Raw genomic sequence first — 13861 nt, 5'->3', positions numbered from 1 at the left:
AGGTTTAAGCACTTTTAACACATAGAGTTTCTACCAAATTGTTCCCAGAATGGCTGAAACAAGTTGCTAACACCAACAGCCTAAGAGAACATTGTTTCCTAATGGGTCTTTGGTCATTGGGTGTTATTAATTTTTTGCTTAATATCTTTAAAAAATTGAGCAACAAGCCATTCATTACTTAATTATTTCTTTTTTCATAAAAATCTAGGATCTTTTTATGTGTCCATCCTATTTTTGAATGTCAATTGCTTATCTTTTCTCCCATTTTCATTTATCTTCTTGTTCATTATTGCTCTAATGCCACATTTTGAAAATTACTGGAAATTTAAAATATGCTTTATATTTAGTAGGACATGTTTCTTCTCATTTTTCTTTTTCAACATTTTTTTTCTTTTAGCTCATCTCGCACATTTACCCTTCCAGATGGATTTTAAAATCAACTTGACAAATTCCATAGAAAATTCTCTTGGGGATTTTGTTGCAGTCTGCCTTGAATATATAAACAAATTTTAGGAGCGTTTACATGTTTACAATATTGAGTTTTCCAACCAGAAACATGGTTAACCTCTCTCTTTACAGGTTTTTATTTGTAGCTTTGAATAAAATATCATAGCATGTGTACTTTTGTTATTTGTCTTAATGCTAGTATTTTCTACTTTTTGCCACTATTGTGAATGGAAAATTTTCCATTATGTGTTGTAATGGTTATTAAAGATACACAAGGAAACTGATTTTTGTTTACCTTGTTCTAGATACTTTATGGTATACTTTCATTAATTTTAGCATATGTTCAGTGGATGTTCTTGGATTAAGAAACTCTTTAATTACAAAATGTTAATAGTACATATTATAGTAAATTTTCCAAAGTCTAAATTTACAAACTATAAAGGGAAAATGCTTCTCCATCACTTTGAACAATTCTGTGACATGAATGTTTTTTCACTTACAATGTGTTAGACATTTTCATATTAGTGCGTGGGTATGTACTCTATTCTTTTGAGAAACTGCATATTCTTTGTATGGATAATCATGGTATATTTTTATCCAAGAAATGTTTAACCTAGTTAAATAAATCAATAGCAAATTACACTAAAAGGTTTATATTGAAGAAAATCAGTCTCCTTATGATAGCCCCCCATTCTTACCCCCCACATACACCTTCCACAGAGTCCACTTTAAGCAATTTTTTATTTTTTGTTGCATTTATCTTCATATTTCTAAACATTCTGATTATACTGCTCTTTCTTGATATTTCTACATTCATTGATTTTCTAGGTGAAGATTTGCTTTTTTCAAATCCCTCTCCTTTGTTCCTTCAGTTCCTCCCAAATAATACAATTCACAATTTATTTTTTTAAATCAAAAGCCACTATTTCCATTATTGTAACTGTTTAACATAGTTTATTGTTAGACCAAACATTATAGCATGACTTGCTTTTGTCTTGCATTTTCTAGGTAAGTGATAGCTTTAATTCTTCTCTTTCTACAATTATGCTACTCTTATCTTTTTCTCATGTTATTTTGTTGGCTAGAACTTCTAGAATAATGTTGAATAGTAACAATAATACTGATTTTTCTTGTCTTGTCCTTGGCTCTTACAGAAATACTTTGAATGCTGATTAATTGTTTAGAAATAAACATTTAAATGTCTCAGCTCAGATAATTTTTGATACCAAAAAGCAAAAACCATTTTTAAAAATAAGATTTTTAGCTTTTTCTTTTGGAAGATGGCACTTGTGAGGACACTTCCTCTATTTATTGATGGTCTCAGGTTTTTTTCCGGGCTTAATAAAAGCAAGATACAGTAACATAACTATTGTTAAATGCTGATTTCATTTTTTAAAATCAGATATATCAAATCCATGGAAAATACAATTAAAAGAAAAAATTAAGGACCTTAAAAATCAATTCCTAGAGATGAGACTGTGGTGAAGCTCACCTATATCTAAGGTGTTGTCAATAAGAGCAACATGAATGAAAGACATAGGGAAAAGGAGGGCTTAATCTATGCAGGACTAGGGTTTTAAAAGAAAGTGGAGGTCAATTTGTCAGAAAAAAGAGGATAATGGGTTAGAGGTCTTCAAGTATTTGGGTAATTATTAAAAATATAATGTACAAGGCAATTTTAAGCTCTGTGATTGTTAGGAAGGATTAACAGTAAGTATGACTTGGTATTTAATCACAGTTGTTCAGTGGTTATGCTAATGGCACAATGTTGTGCTGTAAATGTAAATTGAAAAGTGTTCTCTTATTTTTTTTTTTTTTTACTTTTATACCTGTTTGGGGTAAGAGAGAAAAGGGGGGCAGGGGCTGTCATTAGTTGTCGTTTCCTAAGTGCTACTACATGTCCCTGGAGTTCCTTGTACGGAGTTTGGTAGGAAAAACAAGACAATCAAAGCTTCTCCTAGGTAATGGAGATGGAGAACCCTGGAGGGTGGAGGGGGCTGCTGGTCACAGAAACATGTGCCTCTTGGCCACTGGCATGTGCAGTCCGTGCTTATATGGTGCTCACCAATTCTCTCCCAGGCTTTAAATTCACCTGGTTCCGCCCTCCCTTCCCTCCCAGTAACACCAATCTCAAAGCTTTGATTCGTAGCACAAAACACTACACCCCTTGCACACACCCAATTCAGTTTTTCCTCATTAGAATCTGGCAGGCATTCTCTGATCTGAGTCCTTCTCAGTGCACTCCAACCAGGGTTTTGGGGTAGCACAGAGGCACTACGGCACTGTTTGTGTAGGACTTCCTTTCAATATTTGGTTCAGCTACGGAGGAACCCTGGATAAAATCTCTTCCTGCCTGAAATTGGAGTGGATTGGAGTAGATTCTGCTTTTCTGTCCAAACCCTGACAGATGCAGTATCATTCTCTTTTTATTTTTCGTGTCCTGAGAAGTAGATAGCTTGTACTCTATGAATGAGTTACCTGCACTATTAAAAAAGATATAAATCCAAAAGTCTACAAGTGAGGAGAGACAGCTGAACAAAGAAACTGCCCACTCTCTTTCTGCTGTTTCCCCTTTATTTTCAGTTCTCAAGCTAGATTTTTCTTCCACCAGCATGCCTGATTCACAAACTAAGGTATTATCATTCTTTGAAGCCAAGAACAGCATATGAGAAAACATTAACCCTTGCCCGTGACAGACATCAATAATTGAGCACAGCAGTCTTGCCTGCTGATCACCTATTTGGCTTACATTCTTCTCAGTATGGTGATCTGGCCAGCTACTATTAATATATTGAAATTGGCGTGTATAAAGAACCTCATCTATTGCCCCAAAGCTTGGACAAAAAACCCTCAAAGACGTAAAAACCATAACGTTCATACAGAAACAGTTACTTTCGGAGAGTATCAGGAGAATCATACATCAAACACCGCTTTTCTCTTAGGTTTTATGGATAGCCTATCATTCTAACAGGGAAACTAAATGCTTTAATTATGACTGTAGCAGAGTTTCAGCCTATGTTCCTGGGCTTCCTTTAGAATTGTAACCACAAGTAAGCTCTGAAATGTGAAGAACCCATCCTGAATGTGTTCCCTCTGCTTTCCTGCTGAGGTTATCTTGCCAAGTGAATACCTCATATACATCCTTACTATAAAACATGTCTGGCTCCCCAACAACGTAATTGAAGCAGATGTTCTAGATATAGTTTTACTCTTCAGTGATGTCATCTCATTAGGAATGAATCTTTCTTTGTTCTTTTTTATGAATCATTTTAACTAATTCTATGAGGGTTTTGTATGTGTAAGAAGTTTTTGCCAGTGGTTGTTAGCTTCTGATTTATTTTAAATGAAACATATATGGTATATGTCATTAAGGCCTCACTGTTAAATTTGCTGTATTTGATACAGTATTGTGGCCATTGATTGGTCCAGTAATGTAACTTAAATGTAGATTTTAGGATGTTTTTTGTATAAGGGGAAAATTATAACACCTTCATAGAATCCGTTTAAAATGAACTGACAGTGATTTTCTGTTAATGCAGAGCTGCAGCGAATCACTGAAGTTCAAGGGTAATGAAACTGCTGGCCGTTGACATTAATGCCACGCAAAGGAAATAAACTTCCTTTGCATTTTATTACTCACTTGTAAATATGTTGGAGAATACCAAGAATTTAGCTTGAGTTTTAATATATCAACACCAAGGACAGTTACCTTTTAACTGTCTATTTTACACTGCATGGTGAAAGCGTGTAGTATGTTGCTTTTATGGTAATTGAAGTTTGTCATCTTTCACTCAGTTGCCTGCTTGTAATGTTACCCCTGAGAAAAGTCATTGAAAATGGGAGACGGACCTGGACAGGAATAAGCAGAACGTGCTGTAGGTATTAAGTTCAATTCAAACATCATTTTTATCCAACCCCTACAAAATGCTGGGGACCATTTTGGAAACTGGCAGTACAAACCTGTGAGAAGTCTCTCACCTCACGGAATTCACAGTCCAACTCTGGACACTGAGATACTAGCAGTGCACACCGATCTTGCCGTTCTTCAAATGCAAGCTTAATTCCTCAGCTCCTTCAGGTGTTTGCTGAAAGACCATCTACTCAGTGGGGCTTTCTTAGACCACCCAATTTTAATATTGCAGTTTCCCTCCCAACTCTCAACACTCTTTTTTCTATCCTGGTTTATAGCACCTATTGTTAGAGTATGCTGTTAGTAAATAGTGTACTGTTTTTAAAGTCTATCCCTCTTGTATATTATCCATTTCCTCCTATTGGAAGGTGAATTCAATGAGGGTAGGGATTTTCATCTGTTTTGCTCATTGATGGATCCCTAGATCCTGGAACATGCCTGGCACATCGTAAGCAGTCAATATATACATGAGTAGGGATGAATCATCCTAAGACGGCTGAGAAAGGAATCAAAGAGAAAGTAACATTTAAACCAGACCTTGACGAAGCAATAGAAATGTCCAGGAGAGATGCAGCTTTCCAGTAGAGAGATTGTCATGAGCAAAGCACCTGTCTAAGGAGGAAAGAGTGGCCTGGGGGTGGGGGTGGGGGGCTAGAAAATCAGGGCAGAGGGGGCTGGATGAAATACAATATTGAGGGAGGGGATGTGGGAGTAGGAAATGACACAAGCTGGGGGCAGATGGTGAGGGGCCAGATAAAAACAAAATTAGCATATAAATGGATTGGCTTTGCTCAATCAAAGGAGGATTTTCTTTCTTAAAGACAGTGGCTCTTTTCCTGATTTTTATGACTTCAGCTCATAAATCAAATCTTCAGAGCTACTGACAATGACAGCCTGCTGATGTTTAGGAGTGGAGGGTGACTGAGGAATGTGGTGGGCTGTGGATAGTCATGTCATCAGCGAGGGATGTCTCAGAGTCTACATACCTGGACCTCCCTGTATTGGACAAGGCTGGGGAACAACTTTAAGAAGAACTGAATATTAAAGGAGTTATCATCTTGAATAGTGAGAGAGGTTCTAAGAACGATGGCAGAGCCACTCTGAAGTTTCTGAATAAGGTGGAGGAGGGGGAGAAAGTGGTGTGGTAAGGAACTTCAGTGAAGAAGCAGCCCAGAGAACTGGGAAAGCAATGACTTGGAAGCAGCAATGAGTTGGTGTTGGAAAAGGAGTGGCTGCCATTGGGAAGGTTTAGATGACAAGCTTTGAGCTTGAGGAAAATTAAGTTACATTTAATGTAAGTAAATGGAGGAAAAATGTGATATGTATCTAACAGAGAATGGGATTGAGTTGAGTGTCTAGCACAGAGAATGGGATTTAAAAACCCCAGGAGGATGAAGCCTCAGAGTAGCATAAAGGTGCTGGTCAGCAGAAGAGCTCTGGGCCAACTCACCACTGTGGAGGAAGCAGGAAGGGTGCCCAGGGATGGTGGGCGGGGGCTTGGGAGCAAGGCCATGGGACATAGGCACTGTAGGTGGATGGGGAGATTAGAGGGTGTGTGGTGGTTGCATCATAGTTAGTAGGGAGTCTTGTGAATTGTCACCTTAGAGGCCTAACCAAAAAGTGAGCAAGCCAGACCCTTCCACGCTCAGGCACTTTTGAATAATTGAAACACTCCTGGCGATATCCCAAGTGTCGTCTTATATTACCCTGAAAATAGCTGTTCCATTTAGGGTTGCATTTAACAGAGCTTATGTAGAAAAGATAAAGAATGGTGCAATTGGTTCTCATCCTACCTCTTTGGTTAAGGGCATTTACTCCACTGCGGGGTGGAGGTGGGAGCAGGATAATGTGTAATTTAGGGTAAATTATCATAGATATTTATAGATGCATTTTCCCATAAGATTGTCTTATTGTTATTTTACATGCCTGACTTACACTTCTGAAAGAAGGCAAAGGCAACTCTTATCTTCTCGTTTGCACATTAAAGCACATGTACTCACTTATATTAAAATAACATTGATAGCATTTTCTGTCTTGTCACTATTAAAAATAAAACAGTAGAATTTATAAAGAATAACAAAATTTGTTATTGTAAACTAGCACAGTCTCTCATTGTTATGCTGTTATAGCATCTTCATATTTTAAGGAATTTGCAATCATGTAAAATGTATTTGATAGACTTCACTATAAAACAGCTGAATGCTTCATAACAACCAACTAAGGAGTTGCATTTTTTTCTGGTTGGCAGATTAACTGCTGGTTTTGTTTCCTGCCAGATCACTCGCTGTAACATAAGTAATAAATCAGGATAATTTTCTTCCTTTTTGGGGCTTTTCTTAAGTCTACCAAAACTCTCTTTTCTGGTAGGCAGAAAGATGGGGGACCTCATCTGTACGTGTTCCTTCTCCTCATCAACAGTCTTATTCAAAACCAAATACTTAGATGAAATGGATGAAGGATGTCCCAGTGTAGAGAAAGAGGCCATAAAAGAACGCCTTGGGAAATGGGAGTTCACGGAAGAGGGAAGGGTTTTCTCACCGTGTTACTTGGCATAAGTGAGCTCTCTTTTTTTAAGACACCTTACTGAGTTATACTTGTCATACAATAAACTGCACGTATTCCAAGTGTACAGTTGTGTTAAGTTTGACACAGGTGTATACCCATGAAACCATCACAATCAAGATAATGAACATATCTATCATCTCCAAAAGTTTATTGTTGTCTGTCTCAATAGTTCATTGCTTTTTATGGCTGAGTGATGTTCAGTAATATAATTGTATACTAATATATGGCTGTATATACCACAATTTAATGGATAGATATACCACAATTTGCTTACCCATTCACCTGTTGATGGGTGTTTGGGTTGTTTCCAGTTTTTGATTATTACAAAGAAATCTATGAATATTTATGTACACATTTTTATACGATCACATGTTCATCTTTTGCTAGGAGTGGAGTGGTTGGATCAAATAGTGGGTCTGTGTATCACTTTTAAAGAAACGTCTGGACTATTTTCCAAAGCAGTTGTATCATTTTGTATTCAGACTGCAGAGTATGAGAATTCAGTAGCTTCATATCGTAGACAATACTTGGGATGGCCAGACATTTTCATTTAAGACACTCAAATAAGTTTGTAGTAGAATGTCATTATAGTTTTAATTTTTATTTCCCTAATGATGAATGATGTCTTTATGTGCTTATGTGCATTCGTATACTTTGAGGAAGTGTCAGTTCAAATATTTTGTCCGTTTTTAAACTTGGGTTTGTTTTCATATTATTGAGTCTTGAGAATTCCACAATGAATTTATGTATTCTAGATTAAATTACTTTATCAAATAGGTGATTTGCAATTATTTTTCCCAGTCTTTGGCTTATTTTTTCGTTTGGAAAATAATGATCTCTAAGAACAGAGTTTTTAAATGTTGATAAAGTCCAATGTCTCTTTCTTTTCTTTGATTGATCATCATTTTGATGTCATATCTAAGAAATCTTTGCCTAACCCAATATATGTTTTCCTGTATTTCCTCCTGGAAGTTTTATTTTGAATTATTGTGTATAATGTAAGGGATGGATGAAAACATTTTTTCGTATGGATATCCAATTGTTTCAGCACCATTTGTTGAAAAAATATATTTTCCCCCCGAATTATATTTAAACCTTTACAAAAATCAATTGACCATATGCTGCGGTTTTATTTCTAGACTCTACTTTGTTCCATTAATTTATTTGTCTGTCTGATGTTAGTACCTTACTATTTTGGTTACTGCAGATTTATAATAAGTCTTGAAATCAGGTGATATAACTCCAATATTGTTCTCCTTTAAAAAGTTGCTTTGGATTTTCTAGGTCCTTTGCATTTTCATATAAATTTGAATTAAGATTGCAAATAACTTATAATTTGGAAAGAATTGATGACAATGATGAGTCTTCTGACCCACAACTGTCTCTCCATTTATTTCAGTCTTCATAACTTTTCTCAGCTATACCTTGTAGATATAAATGTGCAGGTCTTGCTCATTTTTTGTCAGAGTCGTCTCTTAGAATTACATATTTTGATGTTATCATAATACTGTTATTTCAATTTCCAGTTGTTCATACTTGATAGCATATGGAAATACAAATAATTTTTATATCTTGATCTTGTATCCTACAAACTTGCTAAACTCACGTATTAGTTCTGGTAAACTCATTGTTATTCTGTAAGCTTTTACACACCCATGGACATGTGGACTGCAAATAATTATGGTCTTAGTCTTCCTTTCAGTCTGGATGCCCTTTATTTCTTTTGCTTATTACACTGGGTAAAACCTCCATTACCATGTTTGATAGATGTGGTGAGCAGACATGGTTGCTTTGTACTTAATCTTAGGTGGAATGCATTCACTCTTTCATCATTAAGTAAGATATTAGCTGTAGGTTTTTACAGATGCCCTTCATCAGGTTGAGAAGGTTTTCTTCTATTGCTAGTTTGCTTAGAGTTTTTATTAGGAATGGATACTGGATTCTGTCAGATATTTTTTCTGAATCTACTGTGATGGTCATGTGGTTTTTCTTTCCTGGTCCTTTAACATGATTAAAATGTGGATGTTAAAGCAACCTTGCATTCCTGGGTAAACCCCACATGGTCAGGCTATATTTTCATTTTTATGTATAACTGGATTTGATTAGCTAAAGTGTTGTTATGTAGTTTTGCATCTGTGTTCCTGAATGATATTGATGTTTAGTTTTCTTTTCCTGTAGTCATTTTTTATGGTTTTGGCATCAGGGTTATGCTGCCTTATAGAATGAAGTTGGAAATATTCCTGTCTCTAATTTTCTGGAACATCTGCATAAAATTGGCATTACTTCTTCCTTAAGTGTTTAGTACAGTTTACCAGTGAAGCAATTTGGGCATGTAATTTTATTTATTTATTTTTGTAGGAAAGCTTTTAACTACAAATTTATGTTTAAAATTAGTCTGTTTAACATTATCACACAGGCAACTGATGCATTTTCCATTTTTTAAAACATCAATTTTTGTCTCTGTTTTACTTTAGATAGTTCCTGTTGCTACGTCTTCAAGTTTACTCTTTTCTTCTGTAGTAACTAATCTGCTGTTAGTTGCATCTAGTATGTTTTTCATGTCAGGCGCCATGTTTTTCATCATAAAGTGTTTTATTTGGGTCTTTTTATATCTTCTATGTCTCTATTTAATCTGCTCAGTTGTTCCCTGTCATATTGTTTATATTGAATATAGTTATAGTAACTCTTTTTAATGTCTTTGTCTACTAATTCTATCAGCATAATTTCTGTGTTGGTTTCGATTGATTATTTATACTCCTTTTTATGGGTGTTGTTTTCTTGCTTCTTTACATGCCTGGTAAATATTTTATTGAATGCCAGCCATTATGAATTTTACCTTGCTGCATGCAGGAATTTTTTCTACTTCTATAAATATTCTTGAGTTTTGTTCTGGCATGCAATTAAATTACTGGAAACAGCTTGAAGATTTCGGTTCTTGTTTCTCAGATTTGTTAGCCCTAGTTAGAACCCAAACGGTTTATTCTAGGGCTAATTTTACCCCATCACTTAGGCAAAACTCTTCTGAGCACTGAACCTAATCACCCAATGAACTATGAGGTGTTCCACTCTGGCTGTTGGGAAAAGAGGCTGCTTCCAATCCTGTGTGAGGCAGGAATCAGCTCCTTTCCAGCTGCCCCTTTTGTCAGTTTCTTTCCCAGGTGCTGGTTGGGTTAGTCACATGCATGTGCTAATCAGTACTTAGCTGACAGTGCATAGGGACCCTCTGCAAATCTTGGAATCTCTCGTTCTGTGCATGTTTTCCCACTGTGACACTCTCCTGCCACCTTACCTGCCCCTGCCTCCATGGACTCTTATCTCTGTCTCCTCCATTTACAGTGGCCATCAGGCTCTGCCTGGGATCCCCCTCTTCCTCATGGCCTGGAAATTCTTAATATACAGTAAGCTGGAGCAATGGTAGGGCTCATCTTGTGTGTTTGCTATTTTGCATGGATCACCTTCCTGCATTGTGTAATGTCCAATGTTAAAAACTTGTTTCACAGATTTTGTCTAGTTTGTAGTCATTTCAAGTGGGAGGATAAATGTAGTACCTGTTACTGTATCTTGACCAGAGTTGGAAGTCTGTTTGTTTGATCAGGAGTAGAAGTCTATGAGAGTTTCTACTGGTCCACAGTTGGTCCAGAGACCGTCTTCTGGTCACTACTAATCTCTGATTACTCCAAGGTGCACCCTAGAGGATTTAGGGCCCTCACAAAAGTTGCCATACTTGCCTAAATTTAGCTGTTTGTGTGGTATGGAGGGCTGTGCTTTCATTTTTAGATTTACGCCTGAGGAAACCCAAGCCATGCAACTTTCTTTTTAATGAATGTACATGTGTTTTAAAATCAAAATCATAGGTTGGCTTAATATTTAGTCTTCAACAATTTGAGAATTAATCAAGTAGTAGGTTTTGAATTAGCTGCTGAGAATAGTAATTAATTATCCTTACTGATCTTTACATTTTAAAATCTTATCTTTGTAGGATATATTTTTCTCATCAGTTCTTGGAGTTGATATAGAGTTGATGTCTTTGTTGCTTATATATTTTGAGACATTGAGTAACTCTTATTAAATCATACTTGTAGAAATACCTTATGTCACATAATACTTGTGTTCTAAAACTGTATGTAAAAATCTAATGAAAAATAGATTTTTGGTTTTGTTCTTCAGTGACATTCTATGGTAATCAAAGGTATTTATCTACAGATGACAAGTAACCATGTCTTTTTCTCTGTGCTATGTAGAACCATATTTTCTTTCATTGAATAAACGGAGGCAACTTCATCCATATCCCCAACTCTGCCTCACGACAGGGAAATTCTGATCATTGGGGCAGAGATTAGGATGAATGTTAACACTGCATGCCATTTGAAATGCTTGCCTATGTAAATAAAGCTTACACACAGAATTGGTTGTATGATGAATATTTTATCTACTTCAGAAGTTTTTAAATACTTGAAAAGGGGCTGAGTTACACATAGGTGAGAGAGTTGCAAAATAATCACAGACCCTGTATTTCCTAAGAGTGATTTTTTTTTTTTTTTTGAAATGGAGTCTCACTCTTTTGCCTAGGCTGGAGTACAGTGGCACAATCTCTGCTCACTGCAGCCTCCACCTTCTGGTTTCAAGTGATTTTCCTGCCTCAGCCTCCCGATTAGAGGTGCCTGCCACCACACCTGGCTAATTTTTCTATTTTTAGTAGAAATAGGGTTTCACCGTGTTGTCCAGGCTGGTCTCGAACTCCTGACCTCGTGATCCGCCCACCTTGGCCTCCCAAAGTGCTGGGATTACAGGTATGAGCCACCGCGCCCGGCCTGTAAACATCTAATGAAAACTAGATTTTTGGTGTTTCTTCTTCAGTGAAATTCTGTTGTAACCAAAGGTATTTATTTTCAGGTGACAAGTAACCATGTCTTTTTCTCTGTGCTATATAGAACCGTATTTTCTTTCATTGAATAAATAGACAGAAGGCGACTTCATCCATATCCCCAACTCTGACTCATGACAGGGAAATTCTGATCACTGGGGCAGAGATTAGGATGAACGTTAACACTGCGTGCCATTTGAAATGCTTGCCTATGTAAATAAAACTTACAAACAGAATTGATTGTATGATGAATGTTTTAACTACTTCAGAAGTTTTTAAATACTTGAAAAGAGGCTTATTTACACATAGGCGAGAGAGTTGCAAAATAATCACAGACCCTGTATTTCCTAAGAGTGATTTTTAAACTTTTTGGTCTCAGGACCCTTTCCTCCTTTTAAAAATTATTGAGGACTCTAATGAGATCTCTGTCTATTGGTGTTTATTGTATTAGAAATTAAAACTCAGATGTATTTAAAATATATATGTATTCATTTGAAAATAGCAAATGTATTACTTTTTTTTTTTTTTACCACTTTGTCAGTTATTCTTAAGTGAAACTGGTTCTTCCTCCTCTTCCTCCTCTTCTTTTTCTTCATCTTTTTCTCCTACAGTGAGAAAATTTTCTCCTATTTTGCATGGATCACCTTCCTTGCAAGGTGCATGGAAGTGCATGGCAGTGAGTGAGTGCATGGCAGAGAAGCATATGATGACAAATAGTACAGTTTGGTAGCACTGCGTGATTCATGCTAAGGAATCTGCAGTTTTCTAGCCATTGCTTTTATATAATTATTACAAATAACAACATAGTAGAAAATGCACATGATGTTTTTGAAATAATTCTGACTTCACGGGTCATCAGAAAGCACTTCAGGTATCTTCAGGGTTTCTCAGACCATTTCAGAAGTACTCCTAGCCTAATGCTTTATGAAATAATTACAGATATTTATATTACATATTTAAAACATTCTTTGCTTTAGTTTTTCACACAAATTTTATTAAAGCATAATAGTCATTCAGAAATACCACACATATCATGAACATACATCTTGATCAGTTATCACAAGGTGAACGCACCCATGTCGCCACCATCCAGATCAAAAAGTAAAACAAATCAGCATCCCAGAAGCCCCTGCTCGGTCCCCTTCCCACCACTACCTCTTTCCCAGAGCTAAGTGTTTCCTTATGATTAGTTCTTCCTATGATTGAGCTTTATAAAAGTGGATTTAAATGGTCTGTATTCTTTGTGTTGGGCTTCCTCACTCCACATTGTGCTTGTAAGGTTCCTCCATGTTATTGCTTGTTGTTGAAATCTATTAATCTGACTTCTCTATATAAATAATTATATTAAGGATATGAATATGCTATGGTTTTTATATCCATTTTACTGTTGATAGTCATTTATGTCTCTCTTAGATTATTTTGAGAAAGGCTACTATGCACAGTGTTGTATATAATTTTTGGTATACACATCTGCATATGCCTTTCTGTTGGGCTTATACTAGGGGTAGTTAGGCTGGGTCATAGAGTCCTAAATTGTACATTTGTGCAGTGTTAGTGGATGCTGCTAAATACTTCCAAAGTATTTTAACTCAATTTATACTCCCACCAACAATGCCTGAGAATTCACGTTTCTTTGCATCCTGGCTGACATTTAGCATTGCCATCCTTTTTTTGATTTGAGCATCCTGGAATGCATGCTGTGGTGTTTAACTTTTCATTTTCCAGATGACTAATAAAATTGAACATCTTTTTCCTATACAGGCAGTCTTCACTTTGCACAGGATTACAGGTCTGTAAAAATTATCATGTAAAATGAAATTGACCAAAGCTAACTTAATAATCAATTGAAAAAATTACAATTGTTCTGAGTCCTTTAAAATTTTTTATCAAAATACATTTTTTAAAAAAACTTCTCATATCGTTGATTATAAATATATAGGGAAATGAAAAATTAGTAAAACTAAATCTTACTTAGTTCACTATAATTTAAAGCAGTGGGAATTTGAGAATTAAAGTGTTTTCTCTTTCTTTGTAAAAAAATTGAATAATACTTTGGATAAGGCTTGCTTTCTCAT

Source organism: Trachypithecus francoisi, unplaced genomic scaffold (genome assembly GCF_009764315.1).
Source record: "Trachypithecus francoisi isolate TF-2019V2 unplaced genomic scaffold, Tfra_2.0 Lachesis_group15, whole genome shotgun sequence".
NCBI lineage: Eukaryota > Metazoa > Chordata > Mammalia > Primates > Cercopithecidae > Trachypithecus > Trachypithecus francoisi.
Note: the sequence above shows the minus strand (reverse complement) of the source record.